Source organism: Callospermophilus lateralis, unplaced genomic scaffold (assembly GCF_048772815.1).
Source record: "Callospermophilus lateralis isolate mCalLat2 unplaced genomic scaffold, mCalLat2.hap1 Scaffold_65, whole genome shotgun sequence".
Classification (NCBI taxonomy): domain Eukaryota; kingdom Metazoa; phylum Chordata; class Mammalia; order Rodentia; family Sciuridae; genus Callospermophilus; species Callospermophilus lateralis.
In genome coordinates this window covers 584010-604613 of record NW_027514826.1, presented here as the reverse complement: position 1 = coordinate 604613, position 20604 = coordinate 584010, and the positions used below count along the sequence as shown (strand labels likewise).

Sequence of the window (20604 nt, the reverse complement as noted above, 5' to 3'; positions counted from 1 at the left end):
AGGAGAAGACCTGCCCATGATGCCGCCAAGTCCCTGCGGGTTCCGGACAGTCCTGCTCTCCCTCGAGCTGGATTAGGAGTTAGAGCAGCAGATGGAGGCAAGCATACAAAGCAGGTCTATTTAAGAAGGGGTACACAGGCTTCTCCTGGGAGGGAGGGAGGGCATAGCTGGTGTCCTGGTGTCCCAAGAGGTGAGGGCGTCCTGACTTGCTGTCATTGTCTTAGGCTTCCTCTCTTCTCCTGCTCTCTTCTCTCTCCTTCCTGCCTGTGTGACTCGGCCCAGGAGATGCTTGGTGGGATGGCCACAAGGTGGGGAGCAGGTGGGCTGAGGCCGGGGAGGACCTAATGAGCAGGTCCCCATCTGCTCGGGAGTTTTTAACGATTCCTTAGGATGGGCAGAACAGGCGGCTTTGGAGACCTTAGCCTCTCTCACTTGCCCAGTTTCCAACCATTGGACCCAGACCCGTTTGGCCTGTTTTCTCACTCTGGCCTAGAGTGCAAGGTGTGTGTTAGGTGCCTGGCCTATTACTGCAGAAGGTACTGCCAACACAACTTGCCTTGAAGGCGTTCTCATGTGCTGAAATGGAAGCGCTCCAATACCAGGCTGTTCTGCACTGAAGTTGAACCATCTTGGCCCACTGTTGAGAAAAGCCTGAACTGTTGAGGTTACATCTCACTACACAAGTGTCAAAGCGGTGCCGTCTGATCTCCTGGATGCCTTACTGAGATCAGAATAAGTCATTGTCTTAGTCTGCCATAAAAAAACACCATAACCTGAGTGGCATAAAACAAATGGATTTACTCATAGCTCTAAAGGCTGGCATCTGAGATCAGGGTTCCAGCATGGTCAAGGTTCTCTGGTGAGGGTTCTCCTCCTCATTACGAGCTCCGGCTCACATAATCAACTATTTGAGACCATTTCTACTAGCTACTAGAGACCATTTCTACTAGCTACTTCCTGGCTTGGCTTCTCCCTGGGTGCACACATGCCCTTTCTTTGGTACATGGGCATGAAGGGAGAATTCTCTCTCTCTTCTTATTAGGGCACTGATATGGTTTAGATCTAGAACGTCCCCCAAAAGTTCATGTTGAAGGCTAGGTCCCCAAATCAGTGAGGTGGGGCATTGGGTAAATGATTGGATCATGGGGCTCTAAACCCATCATTGGATTAATCCACTTGGTGGATGAGCAGTTTGGGAGGTGGTGGAAACTGTAGGCAGGTGGGACCCGGATCCTGAGCTGTGACCTTGAAGAGTACATCTGTACCTGGCCCCCTCCTCCTGGTCTTTCTCTTCCTCTACACCTCATCTCAGGCCCAGAGCAACGAGGTCACTCCACCTGGACTGAAAACTGAAACTGTAAGTCAAACTCATGGTGATGAAGAGCCAACACCTGTGTAGCTCACTTAACTTTAATCACCTCCTAAAAGCTTATTTCCAAATACAATCACACTGGGGTTTAGAGATTTTTCCTTTTCTTTTTAAAGACTTTTTATTCTTTATTGGCCTGCCAGGCCGCCCTCTCCCTGTGCCCTCCTTCGGCTCACCTGCAAAGCTGCAATGTCTCTCAAATGATTTCTTACATTCAGTTCTAACCTTCTGACCTTCTGTGTCTCTTTGTGCGTGTGTGTGGTGCTGGGGATTGAACCCAGGGCCTTGTGCATGCGAGCCAAGCACTCTACCAACTGAGCTATGTCCCCAGCCTAGGGTTTAGGGTTTTAATATAGGACTTTTGTGGGAACACAACTCAGTTGGTAGTAAACAGAATTTTTTAACACACAACTCAGAAAAGTGAGCCCATGGGTTGGGCAGCAGGAAAGCTATGAGGATGTGCAGGGTTACAAGATGACACCCTGCCCCCAGACTCACTCAGAGCCTTCCAGGGGCATCAGGTCAGGGGCAAGCTCCAGGCACAAGTTGTCTTTGCATTGAGTCCAGTTTGACTCAAGGGCAGAATTCAGAATGATCAAAGACTGGCTTGGAAGGTTTCTATTCCAACTCCTCACAACACCTTTCCTCTCAACTTGGGCTTTTTCCTTGAGCCAGACACGTGTGGTCTTGGCTGTGTGTTGGGCAAAAACCCAAGACTCACGTGGGGCTGCCTGTGTATTCACAGAGACCGACAAGCCAGCGTCAGGGCAGATCAAGGTCTGGGTTGCCCACAGGCAAGGCCTGGATTTTCCCACAGGAAATATTCTGGATGTAAGTGTAAGGTAAGGCAATAGCGATGACCAAAGGAGGCAGATTAAGAGGCCACTGAACAAGGCTTTATTGAGATGTCACTCTCCGGTGGAACTTGATCAGACCAACAGAGTGGACAGGAGGAGGGTCTGAGGAAAATGGGGCTTACAGCAGGAAGGGAAGGGCTTGGGACAGAAAAGGTGTTTTAGAGTCCCTTGTCCTGCAGGAGTTGGGGGGGGGCGAGCTGGCTGAACTCCAGGATCCTGCTGATTGACAGGCCTTAGCCAGGAGATCCCACTGATTGACAGGCGTTGGCACCCAATTGGTGTTTCTTTCCCGCCAGCAGGCTGCTTGGTGCTTTGTTCCTAAGTCACCGACAATGACCCAACAGTAAGTAAATACACCCCTGAGCACCAATGTCCCACATGAGATTGCGAGGACTCATGCCCTAGAAGTGTGTGAGCCAAGGCTGGATGGTAAGCGTGGGCAGTACAACCCTGCGCCCACCTCTGCAAGGGTCGCCACTCACCGGTGACCTGGGCTCGGCCTCAGCAACAGACCCCCACAACTTACTTGGAATAAGTTTCCCAAGTTCAAAGCCAGATTCAAAGTCCCACTCCCTGTCCTTCAGTTCTACCTGGAGCTGGCCTCCTCCTGGCAGATTCCTGGGTTCCTGCCCCCATGCCCAGGCCTGCCCACGCGGGTTCCCGCCGCCCCAGCGCCCAGGCCTGCCCACGCGGGTTCCCGCCGCCCCAGCGCCCAGGCCTGCCCACGAGGGTTCCCACCGCCCCGCCCAGGCCTGCCCAGGAGGGTTCCCGCGCCCCGCCTGGCGGAGTCCCGGCGCACGGCCTTGTGGGAGTTGTAGTTCCCGCTGGCTGAGGGCGCCAGCCAAGCGCGCCTGGGGACTCCACTTCCCGTGCTCCTCTGCGGGGCCGGCAGAGACGGTTGGGGCGGGAGAGGGCTGGGAGCTGTGGCCAGTGGAGCCGGCCATCTGTGGGGTGTCCGCCATTCGTGCCGGGGCCTGTTCCTTCAGGAGCGCAGGGACCCGACTGGAAAGCGGGCTTGAGAACTCGAGGGCTAGGGCAAGGGCGAGGTGTGGCCCGTCGGGTGGGCCGGAGTGTTCACTTGCGGTCCCCGCGCGCTCGGGGAGGCCCCATGGCAGCTCGCGCCCTGGGCGCGCGGCTGTGGGCCCCGGCTGGCGCGCTGGCCGCGCTGGCCGCGCTGGCCTGCTGTCTGCGCGCGCGGCGGGCGGCCCCAGGCGAGCTGCGCCCCGAGGCGCGCGGCCACCTGGAGCTGAAGCAGGTGCAGTTGGTGTTCCCGCATGGCGCGCGGAGCCCGCTGTGGCCGCTGCCCTGCGCAGACCAGGTGAGCAGCTCCCTGGATCCCCGCTCCCCGGTTCCCCGCTCACCCGCTCCCCGGCTCCCCCGCTCCCCGGCTCCCCGCTCCCCCGCTCCCCGGCTTCCAGCTCCCCGGCTCCCCCGGCTCCCCGGGCTCCCCCGGCTCCCCCGGCTCCCCTGGCTTCCCGGCTCCCCCGGCTCCCCGGCTTCCGGCTCCCTGGCTTTCCGCTCCCTGGCTTCCCGCTCCCCGGCTCCCCGCTCCTTGGCTTCCCCGGCTTTCCTGGCTTCCCGCTCCCCGGCTCCCTGGCTCCCTGGCTCCCTGGCTCCCCGCTCCCCCTCTCCCCGGCTCCCCGGCTCCCCGCTCCCAGCTCCCCCTCTCCCCGGCTCCCTGGCTCCCTGGCTCCCCGGCTCCCCGCTCTCCGCTCCCCCTCTCCCCGGCTTCCCGCTCCCCGGCTCCCTGGCTCCCTGGCTCCCCGCTCCCCCTCTCCCCGGCTCCCTGGCTCCCCGGCTTCCCGCTCCCCCTCTCCCCGGCTCCCTGGCTCCCTGGCTTCCCGCTCCCCCTCTCCCCGGCTCCCCACTCCCCGGCTCCCCACTCCCCGGCTCCCCGCTCACTCCCCGGCTCCCCAGCTCCCCGACGGGCCCTTCTGGCGGTGCACGCCCCAGACCTCCAGGATCGCCCCCAGCTGTGGCGCCGCTGCTCCTCCGGAGGAGCCCGGGACTCGCCTGGGGGCCCTTTGGCCAGTGGTCAGCGGCGCGCCAGGGCCGAAAAGTGGCGTGTCGCGAGCCGGGACGGCCGCCTTGGTGCTGTCGGGGACCTTCGCGCTGTGTCAGGGACCTGCCTAAGGGGACCTCGGGCTGCCTTGGGACAGGTTCCAGGACTCCCTCTTCAGGGTTAGCTGGAGGCTGTTAGAAGTCTCAGGAAGACGTGGTGACACTCGCTGTGTCCTGGCTGTCTGCGTTTCAGGCTTCTAGACCTATAGTTAGTGGAAGGGCTTGTGGTCGGTTTGTGGGTATGATGCTTTCAACTCTGCAGGGTTAAGGATGACTAAATAGCCTTAGACCACAAATAATTCCATGTTTTTTTGTGGTTAGCCTCTCTGTACACAGGTCCCCAAGTCCCACAAGTAATTGTGGAATGCCTAGTGTGGGACGCTTAGGTTGAAGTTGGAACAAATCAATAGGTTGTCCATCTTCCTGGTCATAGTTGCTTTCTAGAGAAAACCGAGAGAGTTGGACTCTTCACACTATACACTAAAACCCAGTTTTCAAAGCAGGCCTTATCATTTCCTTATCATTTTGTAAACACATGACCCATCTCTTGGGCAACCTCTACCCCCACTTTTCCCCATTTATTCTTGTTACAGAGGGCTGGGAAGTAATTGATAGGAATGCACACACACACTTTTTTTTTCATGTTAAAGACAGGTTATCAGTGGTAGCAAAGAATAAAGCTTGACTGTCTAGACCTGGGCCTCGAATGTACAGTGCATGTATTCCCCGAAGCCCTGTAAAAAGATTTAGTTTCTTTTAGAGATTTCTCCTGAGCCAGTGGGTGTGTGATGGGTGTCTTATGCCTTTCTGGAAGAGGGGGTCCTTATTGCTTAGCACACCAGCTTCATCCATCATCTCTAACTACAAAATGCAGAACATCATAGTCCATGGCCTCGTTTTGCAATAAGAGAAGACACAGTACCTCTCCTACCAGATCATACCTGCAGACTGTAGGTAGATGCTTTAAAACTGTTTGGTAATCTAGAATAAAATATGTGCATAAAAGCCAGGGGTGGAAACCACCCTCTTTCAAGTGAATGTCATCAGTGAATGTCCACAAGTGAATGTCGTCAGCCCTCTATAACTTGCTTCTGGAAGGCCTTGCCCAGGTTTTCTTTTCAATACCCCATTTAATAGACAGGTGATTGTGATTTTCTATCTTCCTAGTTCTGATATTAATTATATTTAGGTGGGACCATGTAGCAGCCATTCAAAAACTAAAATTTCTTTTGGTACATGTTTACTGATTTCTCATTGGTTTATAGATAAACACATGTGACAGGTCATTTCAGTTATTTTACAAATCCTTAGAAAGTAGTCTTGTTTAAAATATGAGTGGTTTTTTTAGGGCTTAAATAACTACTTGTTTAGCCTATCTTGATAAAAGTATGTGCCTTGGAAATAAAATTATGGAACATAATTAGCTGTTTTCCTGATCATTACAGTAGATCCTAGTATACTTTCAAAAGAATAGATTTGACTCTCATTTTAGGTTTCCCTAGTTCCCCTGTAGACAGTGGCAGGATGACCACCAGGCAGGTTCTTCTGTTTTCATTAAAGACAGTTCACCCTCCCCTAGCTTCATTGTTAAGGTATTTTGGGTTTTATGCAGCACCTGAAGAATGTGCCAGGCCAGTACATCCATCTTTCTATAGTGATGGTTCTTTACCTTAGTAGGATATTGAACTCAAGTGGGGATATTTTAAAAATACTGATGCCTGGGTCTTCCTCCCAGAATCCTGGTTTAATTGGCCCAAGTGCCCAGACATTGTAAGATCTTCTCTGGTGAAACTTTAGAATTGTCTGGACTCTTCATCATTAAGAAGTAAAGGGCCTGCCCCCCAGGGAGGTTCAGAATAGGGCTCAGGCATCAGTAACTTTTTAGAAAATGTCCTGCTGATGCCAGTGTATAACCCAGGTTTAAAATTATGGTTTTATTTAAAAATCTACACCTGGAAGTTTTTTGTTTGCAAAATTTTTTCTCTTACTTGGAATTTAGCATATCCTCCCAGTATAGAATTGGCTTCACTGAAATGTGCTTTGGTGAGATGTTCTCTTTCTGTGTTGAGGGAATTGGGAGAAACAACCCCACAGAACTCATTGCTGTGACTACTGAAAAGATGTTCATTATATTACTCTCTCCTCTTTATGAGGACCCTTGGGAGGAATTTGTCTGTTAGCATTAGATATGGTGTACTTCTCCTGAACAGTTTGCTTGCTTTTATCTTTAAACTTGTCTAGCTGATCAAATTTCTCCTTTTATATAAAAGCCAGAAAGTTGGTGCCAAACTTGTGGTCCACCTATGATAGGTGTATGGATTTTTGATAGATGCATTTTTGGTAACCTTATTACTGCATCTGTTTTTGCCCCTATGCTTATTTGGTTTTGTCTCTTACCTACTTTGACTTGGTTGTCTTACCAGATTTTAGATATTGCTGTCGTCTGTTTCTTTTTGGAAATGGGGTATAAATATAAGGAGATTTATCAAGTCAGTCTTTATCATTAAGTTAAGAAGAGGAAAGAGGATGAGAGTGTGTATGTGGGATGGACACCATATATGAAACCATGTTGATCCTCTGAAAATGTGGGCTATAGACTTGGTGTGACCTGCACTGCAGGACTTGTCTCTTGGGAACCACAAAGGCGGCTAAGCAGAGAGCCTTCTCAGTGAAGCTGAATGGCCCTGTGGACTTAGGTCTCTGACCTGGAGAAGGGTGATTTCATGTCAGTTTTCAGTGTAGTGATGGAGAGAGACAGAACATTTCAATGACGGGGTTATGCCAAGAGTACTGGGAGCACAGAGGACTTCACTCAAACTTTTAAGTGACCAAAAGTGAATGCAGTTTCCCCGCTTTCTTCTGTCTTAGTGTTAGTCAGGGAGTACCTCCTCTACCCTTTCCACATTAGGTACACAGGCTCAAAATCAAAGTAGTAGTTTTCCTTTCTTTTTCCTTAGTTACTGCCAACCCAGCCACAAAATAAAACTTTTACCTACTAATTCAGATGTCTCACATTTACTTCCTCTGTTCTTGCTGCCTTAGGTGAAATCTTGGATCCTTTTATTGTTTGGACTGAGGTATCTCCTGAAATCTCATGGGTGAGACAAGGCAGGAATATTCAGAGGTAAAATGATTGTATTATGAGCATGGTGACATGATCAGTGGATCAGTCCGTTGCATGGATTGGCGATTCGGGGTGGGGGCTGCTGTGCTGGGTGCTGACTGGCAGGTGAGGCAGTAGGTCACTAGCAGCATGCTTTGGGGTTTGCATTCTGTCTCTGGTGCCTTGTCTTCTCTGCTTCTTGGCTGCCAGCATTGAGCAGCTTTGCTCCACCACACCCTTCCACCACCCTGGTCTGCCTCACCTTGGCCAGAGGAATGGAGCCAACCGATCATGGACTGAACCTCTGCACCTGTGAGTCCCACATAGACCTTTCCTTCTCTAGATTGTTCTCTTTAGGCCTTTTGGTCATAGCAGTGAAGAGGTGACCAACAGTACTCATGTAGACTATGGCAGACATCATAAACTTGACTTTCCTGCATTGGTCTTCCCAGTCCAATAGTATTATACCCGTGACTTTTGAACTACTCTGGAGCTGTGGGCCACGGGCTGGCTGCCTGGGGCTCTGGGTTCTTATTCCTACTGCAGCTGGAGAAACTCCAGTTTTTGCATTTACATGTACAAATTGAATATTCAGCTTTTCTTGGCATTTGCTAATTAAAAGGCTTGAAAACCATTCCCAGTTTGAGACAAACTAGACTACTTCTTTGTATACACATTCTTTAGTATCTCTACTTTGCTCCAATTTTCTAGCTGTTTTTGGAATCCTGAATGCCACCATTTCTTCTTACCTGCTTCGAACTCCCAAGTCCCAGTTGTTGCTTGTCTAAATTCTGTTCATTTCACATATGATCCGTTCTGTGAAATATTCCCTGAATCCTCAAGCAGAAGAGAATGTCTGTTTTACCTTGAACTACAATGGACTTCATCTGGTTTCTTATAGCACATATTCCCTTTTATTATGTCATTTAGATTCAGAGTTTGCTTCCTCTATTAATCTGAAAATCAGGGAAAGGCAGGGCCAAATTATCTCAAGCTTGATATCTTCCACAGGATCTGGCAGATGGTCAGAGTTATTAATTGCATGTATGGTGTGCTACGCCCTTCTTAGGATTTCAGAATACAAAGGTCAATAAATGACCGAGTCTCTGTTCTCAGGAAGCTGAATCTACTGAACAGGACAGACCAGTAAAGGAACTCTCCTAGAACAGTATGTAAAGGTTACCAGAGAGAGCCACCAGTATTGCTATAGAAGTTCAGAGCCATGGTCAGGCTTGTTGAGTCTTACGGAACGAAGGAGTCTTCTCAGATGACAGGAAAGAAAATTCTAGGAACATACATTGAAAAACTAGGAGGTATGAAGATGGCGCTGAAGGAAACAGTTGTGGGGCTGGAGAGGTAGTGTGTAGGGCAGGGGAGAAGTCCTGAGGGGGTGCTGAGAAGAGGTTGGGCCATGCTATGCAAGCCAGGCTCAGAACTGAGGAGAAGGAGCGATGATCAACTGTGAAAAAGGAAGGAGGAGGTAGTAAGGTCTACTCTGATGTGCGGTCACAGCAGGAGCATTCAGAGTGACTTTGTAATGGCCAGCAGGGCTGCAGGGATGGTGTGTGGCAGGGAGTCACAAGTTGGAGTCCTGGGCCTGGGAGGGTGTGGTTGCACTGGAAAGGACAGCTGAGGTTGCGAGGTTGTGTGGAGGTGCACTCCTGGCTGCGAGAGTCACCGACAGCTGGAGCTGGGGATTGTGGCCACTTGGGATGTCTGGGAGCCATTGCAGGACAGCGGGAGCAAGTGCCAGACTGCAGGGAATAAAGGGAGGTGGGGAGCAGCCAAGGCTTCCTGGTGGCAGCTGTTTATTTCAGAAATTGGATAGCAGGAACTGATAACAAGGGACACAGCATGTGTGGTGTGCTACGTGGGGGTCCAGGTTCCCTGGAGATTTCCCAGGCATGGTCACTAAGGCCATGCTCATGCATGCCAAGCACCTGCCGCCAGCACTGGCCATCTCTCCCCTTCAGCCTGGGCTCAGGGCCAGAGTAGCTCCTGACAGTATTAGTGCAGCACTCATAGGACCTGGGCCAAGAACACCTGGAATCCTAAATCGGTCGTTTCTCCCTTTTCCTCCCACGGGAAGATCTTTAGCCTAATGTCCGAGTGATTCTGCCTAATGTTCCATGCGACCACCAGATGTTAATGCTGTGAGTTTCAAGAAACTTTTAAAAAAAAATCTTGTTTTTTATGATCACAACAGGTAGAGTGGAACCCCCAGCTATTAGAAGTCCCACCCCAAACTCAGTTTGATCACACAGTCACCGAGCTGGTGGCCCGAAACCACATTCTCCTTATGACTCTCAGTACAGCAGGACTACCTTGAAGGTGAGCATGCGTCCTGCTCTGGGCCACTGCGAGTTTCAGTGGGTCTCTGGGTGAGATCAGCTGGAAGGTGTCTGATTCTCTTTCTTCCCCACCTCAGGGGGGCATGCTGGCTGGGCAGCTGACCACGGTGGGCATGCAGCAGATGTTTGCCCTGGGGGAGAGGCTGAGGAAGAACTATGTCAAAGACGTCCCCTTCCTTTCGCCGACTTTCCACCTACAGGAGGTCTTGTGAGTCATTAGAAGAGGAGATGTGGCACTGAGTGAGGTCTTGAGTGTGAGGGGTCAGACACCCCAGGGGCTCCTGTCTTCTCCCAGAGAGGTTTGGGGGAGAGTTGTCTGATGCAGTGGTCCTGAGAGCAGTAGTGACTGGAGGTCGCGTTCATTGGCCTGTGCGTCCTCTGGGGGCAGCCATCCCACCGAGCAGCAGCGAAGCGTCTTCCTGAGCTCAGGGCCCTGGGTGTCCGGAGACTGCAGCTGCTCGTGGTGCAGTGTATGACTCAGCCTTCCTTCCCGCGCGTCTCTGCCTTTCTGTTTTTTCCAGTGTTCGCTCCACCAAAATGCATTGGAATCTGGAGTCCACTCGATGTTTGCTGGCTGGGCTTTTCCAACGTCAGAAAGAAGGTCTGTCTGTGGGATCTACAAGCCAGCCCCTGGCCCTTGAGGAGCGGCCTCCCAGAGTCCCTCTCTGTGTCCGTTTCCCCATCTCTCTTCTGCACATGTGGCCTCGGGTGTGCCTGTCCTCAGGGTCCTTGCTGCCTGCCGTGTGCTGCAGCTTCAGCCTGACCTGTCAGGAGTGGCTCCAGTGTGCCTCCTGCTCTGGCCTCTCCTCCCAGGCATCTGCACAGGCTGCCCAGGGCCGTGCTGGCTGCATCCCGGGGACAGTAGTGACCTGCTAAGGGAGAGGAGGGCAGAAGAGTGCTGATTCACAGTAAGACCCAAGCATTAGCTGCGTTTCCTAGTTGAGTTTTGACGATAAACCTGTGTATGGCTGCGGTCAGAAATTCCCCAACTTTTTACTCCCAAGGACTGCATTTTTTCCCCTCATGGATCCCATATATCTAGGGTCCTTGGCCATCAAAGGAGGCTGCATTTTTGGCTGGGCACGGTGGCACAGTCCTGTAATCCCAGTATCTGGGGGAGGGGGGTTGAAGCAGGAGGATCACAAGTTCAAAGCCAGCCTTAGCAATTTAGCAAAGCCCTAAGCAACCCAGTGAGACCTGTCTCTAAACGAAATACAGAGTAGGGCTGGGTGGTGGCTCAGTAGTCGAGTACCCCTGACCCCCCCACCCCCCCAGAAAAGGTGGCTGCATTTTATCATTTGTTATTGATTCAGACTTACTTGAATCCCTGGTCTGCAGAGCGTCTGCAGAGCATCATTACCTCATCAGAATTAAAATAGTAAAGGGTGCCATAAGGCAAAGGTTATTGTTCTTTTCTTTAGCTTCTTTAGCAGTATCTCAAATAGAAACAAAACATTCATTGAACTTTTAAAAATGTGTAACAGAATAGGAACTTCAGGCCAGAGGAGCCTGCCTTATCCCTAGCTGGGTTGGGTGCTGCGGCTGGTTTCTTGCTGCAGTTGGCTGCTAAGCACAGATGTGTATCGCCAACAGAAAGCAAACAGAGCAGCTCTTCCTCCCTCCTGGAGAGCCCAGAGCTTAAGAATCACCCACAGGGCCTGATCTGAAGTCCTCACTTGCTCAGCTTCAGAAGGGCAAATTCCCTCTTCCTGGAAACACCAGAGGCGTGACAAAGGAGGAAAGATGTCTTTAGGTGACCCCTTCTCTTCAGGCAGGTCACAAATTGGGGATGCCCCAGGGTTCCAGCAGGGAATTCTGTGGGTCCTTACATGTCTCTTGTGTGGCTTCCTGGGTAGAGGTTGTATGCATGGGACTCAGAGAGATGGGGACTTCAGTTTGACTCCTGTTAGAGCTACTTCTGTGCTCTCCCCAGCATCAAGGGAGTTGAATGAGCCAAAGAACCTCAGAAGGTGCCACCATGAATGGAAGTGGTGCGACACTGGGTTTTGCTTTAGGAAGGAAATCTTCGAGAAGCCCCAGGGAGCTCCGTGAGAACTGTGGAGACGCAGGCTGGGAGGAAGCTAGAGACTGCTGGATGGCCCCATTTGGCCAGTCCTTGGCTCAGTTCATATTTGAGTAGCTATTTAGAGTGTCTTTTTACTGTAAACTGTAGTTCTAAGGTGCCAATACAGCAGCAGACTCCAGATGGTATAATACTCTGTAGTGCCATCCGTGTTATACTAGATTATTATCAGTTTTTAAAATCCTAGCACTAAAGACTTGGTATATACCAAACGGTATTCTAAGGACTTCACATATATTGTTTAAGTCTTTTTATAACCCTATGAGGAAGGTACCATTTTCCATTTTACAAATAAGAGAACTAAGAGGGGCTAAATGACCTGCCCAGGCACACTAAACGGTAAATGGTGGAATTCAAACAGTCTGGTATCGAAAACCATGCTGTCACCTATAGGTTCAACTACTTATCCAGGGATATGTGCATGTAGATCATTTTTTGAGTTTTTGTACATGCAGAAGCCCAGGATTCTTCAGAGGTCAAGGGACTATAGGAAAGGAGGGGGCATGGGACATGCAGATAGACTCTGGCTTTGAACCACCACCTTGCAGGTATCAGCACTGTTACTGTTGGACATAGTGGTGGGCGAGGTTCCCGAGATCACTGATAGGGTTCCACCCCTGGGATTGCACATGAGCCCTAGAGAAAGAAAGTGGCTTCCCAAGGCAGCCCTGTGGGTTAGTTACGGACTCAAGACCTAACTGACAGGCCTTCAGTGGGGTTTCCTTCTGTGGAGACCAACGAAGTGTGTTTGGATTCTCATGTTCTAGTAAAGCTACCATGGCTGCTTTTAAAAACCTGGGGTTCCGGTCATCAGTAATCGGAGAATAAAGAGCTCCTTGGGACTCGGGCTCACCTACTTGCCGTGTGGACTGACCGCAGTGAATTCCAGATTGCTGCTGATGGGAGATGTTCCTTTTGCCCTTGGGCCTGGGCTGTGGGAAAAAAAGAGCCGCCACAGGACTCTGCTGCTTCTGGCAGGGTGTTAGGATACCTCCAGGCATTGCCAGAGGGAAAAAGAGCTAGTGATCTCTGAGCAGCAGCTAGGTATAGGAACACTGTGGTCTGATCTTTGGTTCCTAGCAATTCTTCTAGAAGGCTGACTTTTATTTTGTGCAGGACTCCAGCCTGAGGAGATTTATGGCTTTGTGGCCACCTTTCAGATTGTTATGTGATAAGTTGCCATATTGGCCTATGAGATTGAACTTTGGGAAGAAAATAACCTAGTTCTGATCAAATTAGGGATAGCCCATTCTTCATTAGGATGCTTAGTTGCTGGCAGGGCTTGAAGGCAAGGAGTGTTGGGGATGAGACAGGGGAGTGTGGGATAAGAAAATCAAGGAGAATGCTTCACTCAGACCTTCACTCAACTCTAGACCTTGAAGGGTGTTCCTCAGAATGCCTGAGGTGGGACAGGGTGGGGGCAGTCCATTCCCCTCTGGTCTGTTCATGGCCCCGTAGGAGGGCATGTGCTGGGCAGAACAAGGCTGCTGCCTGCTTTGTGCGATGCTCGGGCCGTGGGAACACTCAGCAGGGCCGGTGTGTGCTGGGGCCTTTGCTCTCCTTAAGGAGACCTTGTGCTCCATCTCTGTGGTGGACAAAGAGGAGGAGGAGGAAGTGGGGCTTGGGAAGAACCCAGTGAAGCCTCTTCCTGCCTGTGCACCCCATTCCTCCCAGGACCTGTCGTCATCCACACTGTTGAGGCAGACTCGGAAGTGTTATACCCCAACTACCAAAGCTGCCAGAACCTGAGGCAGAGGATCAGGTAACTGCCTAGTGGAGGGTGCCCCTCCCCACCTTGGCTGGCAGACCTGCCTGCCCTGAGGCTTTGCCCAGACCCACCCTCGTGGCTGCCTCCTGCTGCCACTGCCGAGGGAGTGCAGGAGCTCTTACTCGTGGCCGCAGGCTCACAGCGGAGGTGCAGGGAGTCTGGAGGTGGTGTACAGTCGTGAACAGGCCTTTTCCCCATTCGGACTTTACACTCCGTCTCTGGAGTGGGTGGATAAGGTAGTGAGTGAGCCGGTCATCAGCCTGCGAATCCAGGTGTACTGGCCCAAGAAGACAGACTGCCCTCCTTGTCCCTGCTGGTGTGCTGCCACGCAGGTCCGTTGGTTTGGGCGGATGACCCTTTTAGTCCTCAGCCATTCTGAGCTGCACCAAAGTGATATGAGATGTGTTCATAGAAGAGAGAGAGAGTGCTGTCTCCAGACAGACCTGGGCTGTGCATGGTGGTGGGCACGATAGGAATCTAGAGTAGGACTTGGAAAGTTTGACCTTAATTTTACTCCTGATCCTTGCTAACTTTTATAAATCACTTGACCTCGTGGAATCTTAATTTCCTCATCTATAAAATGGGAATAATGCAGCTAGCTCCACTGGCTATTTGTGAGGATTGAAGGAGATCTCAAAAGGTTGAGCAACACACATTTAGTAAACTCTTGATTGCTATACAACATAAAGATGATGTAAAAAATATTTTTAAAATTGCTTTGGCAGAGGCCGGAAGGAGGCTGCTACTTCGCAGTCACAGATCTCAGAGGATTTGAAAGAGGTGAAGGAAGGGATGGGCCTCGACAGTAGCATCGAAGTGGACTTCTTCATTCTCTTAGACAATATGGCTGCTAACAGGTGGGATGACAGTTTTCCCTGAACCTTGGGGTTTGGTGACCATGGGGCAGGCACTTGGATGAACAGGCTCCTGACTTGGAACTAGGTGGGGAGAAGTGGGTGGAGGCCCTCTGGTGTGTAGGCCACTGTGGTGAGGCTTACAGGTGGAGTGGATGTGGGGGCTGAGGGAGAGGGAGCAATGAGGAGGGGACGGGAATAGTCATGGACTCCTCACCCAGGTAGGAGTGCAGACATCCAGCTCTAGATCAGTCTGGAATATAGACATCCAGCTCTAGATCAGCCAGGAGTGCAGACATCCTGCTCTAGATCAGCCAGGAGTGTAGACATCCTGCTCTGGATCAGCCAGGAGTGCAGACATCCAGCTCTAGGTCAGCCAGGAGTGCAGACATCCAGCTCTAGATCAGTCAGGAATATAGACATCAAGCTCTAGATCAGCCAGGAGTGCAGACATCCTGCTCTAGATCAGTCAGGAATGTAGACATCCAACCCTAGATCAGTCAGGAGTATGGACATCTAGCTCTTGATCAGTCAGGAATATAGACATCAAGCTCTAGATCAGCCAGGAGTGCAGACATCCTGCTCTAGATCAGTCAGGAATATAGACATCCAACCCTAGATCAGTCAGGAGTATGGACATCCAGCTCTAGATCAGTCAGGAATATAGACATCAAGCTCTAGATCAGCCAGGAATATAGACATCCAACCCTGGATCAGTCAGGAGTATGGACATCCAGCTCTTGATCAGTCAGGAGTACAGACGGGACGTCCAGCCCTAGATCAGTCAGGAGTACGGGCATCCAACCCTAGATCAGTTAGGAGTATAGACATCCAGCTCTAGATAAGTCAGGAATATAGACATCCAGCTCTTGATTATTCAGGGGTACAGATATCCAACTCTAGATCAGTTAAGAATACAGACATCCAGCACTAGATCAGTTAGGAGTTTGGACTTCCAGCCCTAGATCAGTCAGGAGTATGGACATCCAGCTCTAGATCAGTCAGAAGTACAGATATCCAGCTTTAGATCAGTTTCTTGAAATTTGTTTAGAATACCTGGGGTGTGTGTGTGTGTGTGTTTGATAGAGTAGGGGTCGAGTGGGTGATGACTAGGGAGGATTGTGGGTAGGGAGGCGTGCTCAATTTTTTTTTAATAACACATTTATTTTATTTAATTATTTTTATGTGGGGCTGAAGATTGAACCCACATCCCTGCGCATGCTAGACGCGCTGAGCCACAACCCCAGCCCAGGGTGCTCAATTTTTACATGTGAATTTTACATTCAGTCAGTATCTGCTAGGATCTAAAACTTTTGGGTCCTTATTTATTCTACATTTTTTGAAGAGTATATGCATATCATCATATTAAAAATCTGAGAAGCCCATAGTAAAGAACTCTGGGGCTGGAGGTAGAGCTCCTTTGGTAGAGTGCTTGCCACTCATGCACAAGGCCCTGCTGTCCTGGGTTCAGTCCCTAGCAACACACACACACACACAAGAACTCTGGTTCATCTTTTGTTTTTTCAGGGTGGGGGGATTACCGGGGATTGAACTAAGCCACATCCCCAGCCCTATTTTCTATATTTTATTTAGAAACACAGTTTCACTGAGTTGCTTAGTGCCTCCCATTGCTGAGGCTGGCTTTGAACTCACGATCCTCCTGTCTCAGCCTCCTGAGCCGCTGGGATTATAGGAGTGCACCACCGCGGTCCGGCCTCCAGCTAATCTTTTTTTCCAGTTAATCTTTAAGTCTGTTTTCCTCAAACTAATCTAGCCATAGGACCTCTTTTGTATAATGAATACATAAAGAAGATCACACATGGGAAATATCTCTCTAGATTCAGAAGTTGGACACTGTGGCAGCGTAGGAGCCTCCTTCCTTCTCTTGTGAAAATGACCTCATGCCGCAGAGGCACAAACGCACCTGTGCTTAGGTGCAGTGGTCTGAGGTCATGGGCGAGAGATCGTGTAGAGCATTTGTATGGCAGATCTTCAGAAAGCATTTTAGGGAAAATGAAAGTCAAGTGGAAATTTGTGAATCCCTTGCCTTGGTGTTTTATTCTTTTTTTAACTTAAATAAAAATTTTAAAAAATGTGGAGTGGTTGGGAGCCATCAGAAATGGAGGAAATCTTTTCGATTCTGGCTCTTCAACCCACCAGGAGTGCATGGCTTTGGAAGGACCTGGGGTCATGGCGTTTTGAGCTATTTAGCCCCTTCCCAGAAGACAGGTCCTTGCAGCCTGGGTGGGAGCCGAGCAGCTGCCAGGTTGGGGGTAGAAGCTGTGATCTGAAGTCCTGCCTGTGGTCTTTCAGGTACACAGCCTCTCGAGCTGCCCCACCCTGCAGAGATTCACCCAGGTGGTTGAGCAGAGGGCCATGGACATGGCCTTGTACGTCCTACAGCGGGAAGACAGGTGAGTGGCCTGTGCAGCTGCTGGCCCAGAGTCATGCTTGGTCAGACCTCCGAGTGTGTGGGAAGGAGGCCCTTCAGGCCTGCTCACACCATCTGCTGGCACCACCGTGGCCTGGGAGACAGAGCCCCTGCTCTACGGCCTTCCCAGGTCCTTATGCTTCTGATCCGGGCTGGTGACCCGGTGCCTCCACCCTGTGTTGCAAAGAATATAGAGCACCACATGCTGAGTGTCTCAGCATTCCCTTTTTCCTTGTGTTCCAAGGTTCAAAAGATTTAGTGGGAGGTGTGGAAGCTGATGGAAGAATGTATTTCTCACTTTCTTCATCATGTTACACTTTACACGTGAGTGTCATCTTCTCACCGTCAGGTGGGTGAGAAGCTGGGGCTGAGAGTCGGCAGCCCTGCCTGAGCTGAGCTAGTGCGTGCCAGAGCCAGGACTCGGACCAGCCCTCTGACGGACAGGCCTGTGTTTGCTCTTTCTCTTCCTGCTAGTGGGGATGCTGTTGGTAGAAGGCCTGCTTCTTGGCCACCAAAAGGAAAGGCTTCCCTCTTACAAATGTCACAAGCCTCTTTTTTCTGTTAGAATAAGAGCATTCGGCTTATCCTCAGAATTAGTGGCTTAATGTGGGAGTGGGCAGTAGAGGAGGGTCCTGAGGAAGACGGGGCGGCTGACATTCCAAGGGTTTGCCCAGCGTGCGGCCTCAGAGGCCCTGACTGCACTGACTTTCCAAAAAACAAAAATCTTATTTGCTATTTCTTGTTTTACATGACAGTAGAGTATATTTTGATATGTTTATACAAACATGGAGTGTAACTCCATGCAGTGGGTTGACATTTCAAAACTGTCATTTAATTATTTTCACATTTTACTCAATTAAATGTTCATATATACTTGTATAAATAAATCTGTGTGTGTATGAAACTTTTTAATAGCTCAAAGACTAGGAGACTTTGTAATTTGGAGAACAAAATAAATCACAGCAGTCCTCCATCCCCTGTAACTAATACATTTTGACTGAATGTAATGGTGATGACCCCGTCCTAGAAGGTGCTGGGCCCAGCCCCCGATCACACTTGACACTGAGAACTGAGCAGCCAAACCAGAGCCGGTGAAGCACATTCTCAGGTCACAGACGGACTCCTGGGGACAGGCAGAGTCTTCAGGAGAGGTCCTCACAGGGTGGCTGCGGAGTCCCTAAATGGGAAGTGAGGAAATGAAAGCCCTGGAAGCTTGGTGAAGATCAGAAGTAGACGCATGGTCCCAGAAGATTTTACAGAAAGACCTTTTCTATAGTAAACAAATACATAAAATCTTGAAACTGAAACTCACCTTTAACATGAATTAATTGGAGCCAGACACCACTGGGACTTGTGAGCCATTCTGCCTTCTACCCTGCTCTGGCCACTGGAGAAAGGAAGATGGCAGCCTGCACACAGCTGTGCGCTGGGGGCTGCTTCCCATGTTAAAAAAAAAAATTAAATTCTTGGACTTCACCTCTTGCAAGGTATGAGGAGTCCAACCCCCCAGGACCACACTGAATACACAGGTAAGCCAGCCCAGCTGCCTCCCACCTGTGGCTGCAAGCAAAGACTGACTTTCCTATGACTGGTTTCTTGAACCAGTTCTTTGGAATCCTAGGGCCCTCAAAATTGGTTGGACTCTGAGTGGGGTATTTTGCAAGGGAAGCCCGAGTTCTTTTGAATTTGGTGAAATAAATGAATTCATCATTTAACTTTGTGTGAGGAAGCATGTGTGAGACAACCCCCGTGAAGGTTCTCTTTGCCGTCTTTGTGTGATCGCACGCCCACTCCCCTTCCTCCTCTAGCAGGGTTGGTTGCCAAGTGCAATTAAGCACTGAGCCAGGAGCTGACATTGGAGTGTGGTCACCTACAGGCAGAAAACAGATTCATACCCAGATAAGAAGCCAGGTTAAACAAGAGAGGGAGGGAGAGAGGGAGGGGGAGACAAAGTTTATTACAATCCTCATAATATACTTTCCTTTAAACATTATTATTTAACTCCCTCCATGAAATGTTTGGCCATAAAATGGTTTTTGTGCTTTTTAGACTATTTGCTTTACATGTGTTATTAAAAATTTAACCGCCAAATTAAGATTATATGATTTTTCTTAATTGTAAGAGTTTGTGACTTCCAAAAAATTTACAGATCTGAGCTAGAGAACAGAAAGTGGCATTAAGATTCAAATTGTCTAAACAGTATGGGAAATGTGATGCAATTTGATGTTTTTTCTTTTTTCTTTTTTTAAAGCAAAAGGGATGAGTCTTGAGTTTAAGGATTTTGTAAAATAAGCAAGTTTTACTAGTGATCTTCCTGTGGTTCCCTCCCCCAGCCCCCAGCTGTCTTCCACACATTCCAGTTTGTAAATTTTATGAAAAATAATCTGATTGAGCTGGGGCTTCAGCTCTATGGTAGAGCGCTTGCCTAGCATGTGCAAGGCCCTGGGTTTGATCCTCAGCACCACATAAAAATAAATAAAATAAAGGTGCTGTGTCCAACTACAACTAAAAAAAAAAAATCGGATCACTTCATTCCGTTGCTTAAAACTGATTTACAAATTTTGTGGTTCAGGGATCAAACTCAGGGCCTCACACATGCTAAGCCCGACCGCTACCACTAAGTGACACCCTAAGCCTTCTTGCTCAGAACCTTGAAGTGGGCCGCTCCAGGGTTTCAGGACCGCCCCTTCCTCTGGGCTCATGGTGTACTCTGCCCCCTTAAAGAGACCACCCTGCTGTTTCCCTTTCCTTCACCAACAGGAAACTCCCTCCTTCAAGAGTCACACAACATCCCCTTGGCTTGAGGCTCTATGGAGACGGCCTGTTGGCCTGCTGGACCAGGGTCAGCACTTTCACACCAGTGGGGACCTGTCTGTTAGTGGTTGATCAAACATCGACTGTTTCATCCCAGCCTTAGCCCAGTTCTTACATACAGTGGCTCCTCTACCAGTTTTGTTGAATACATGTGTCCTATATTAAAGACGATTTCCTTCTCCTTTCACGACTTTGAAAGTGCTCAGAGAAAGAAAAGGAAACGACAAAGGGGTACACAGTTTAATTGGAACACGACTGTCTAGCTGGGGTGCTCCCAGCTGCTGGTTAAGCAGAAAGTAAGAATAAATGCAGTGCCAGGCACGTGGTGCCCACCTGTGACCCCAGCTACCTAGGAGACTGAGGCAGGAGAAGCACAAGTTTGAGGCTAGCTTTAGCAACTTAGCAAGACCCCATCTCAAAATAAAAGGGCTGGAGCCGTTGGTCAGTAGTAGAGTGCTCTTCCAATCCCAGTACCAAAAAATGGAAATGTACGGCACAATATCAAGAAGTTAAGAATTCCAAACAGTGACAGCAGGTCAATAAACCAGTTGGGGTCTAACAGCCCCAGTGATGCAGCTGAACAGCAATCACAATATTGAGAAGTTGTGAGAGAGTAGGAAAACTGGGAAAGAGGTTGGATCAATTTTTTGAAGAGTGACTTAAATTTTATTGGGGGTCGAGAATGTAGCAGAGAGCTTGCCTAGCAAGTGTGGGGCCTTGGATTTGATCCCCAGCACCACAAAATGAATGAATTTTATTTTCTCATGCCACATCCTTCATAAGATCACTACAGTATGTGTTCATTTACAACTGCAGAATTACTTTATTTCAGATTGTGTTAGTAAAAATGCTCTTAAGAAATAATGTCATGACCCATGCCCCACCACTTACCCGTGAGTTGAAGCAGCAGGCC

The 20604-nt window shown here is 49.7% G+C and overlaps 1 pseudogene; it reads left to right on the top strand.

Annotated features, from left to right (window-relative positions):
• The first annotated feature begins 3334 nt into the window (after positions 1-3334).
• Positions 3335-16864, top strand: LOC143389795 (lysophosphatidic acid phosphatase type 6-like; annotated as a pseudogene).
• The last annotated feature ends 3740 nt before the right edge of the window (positions 16865-20604 follow it).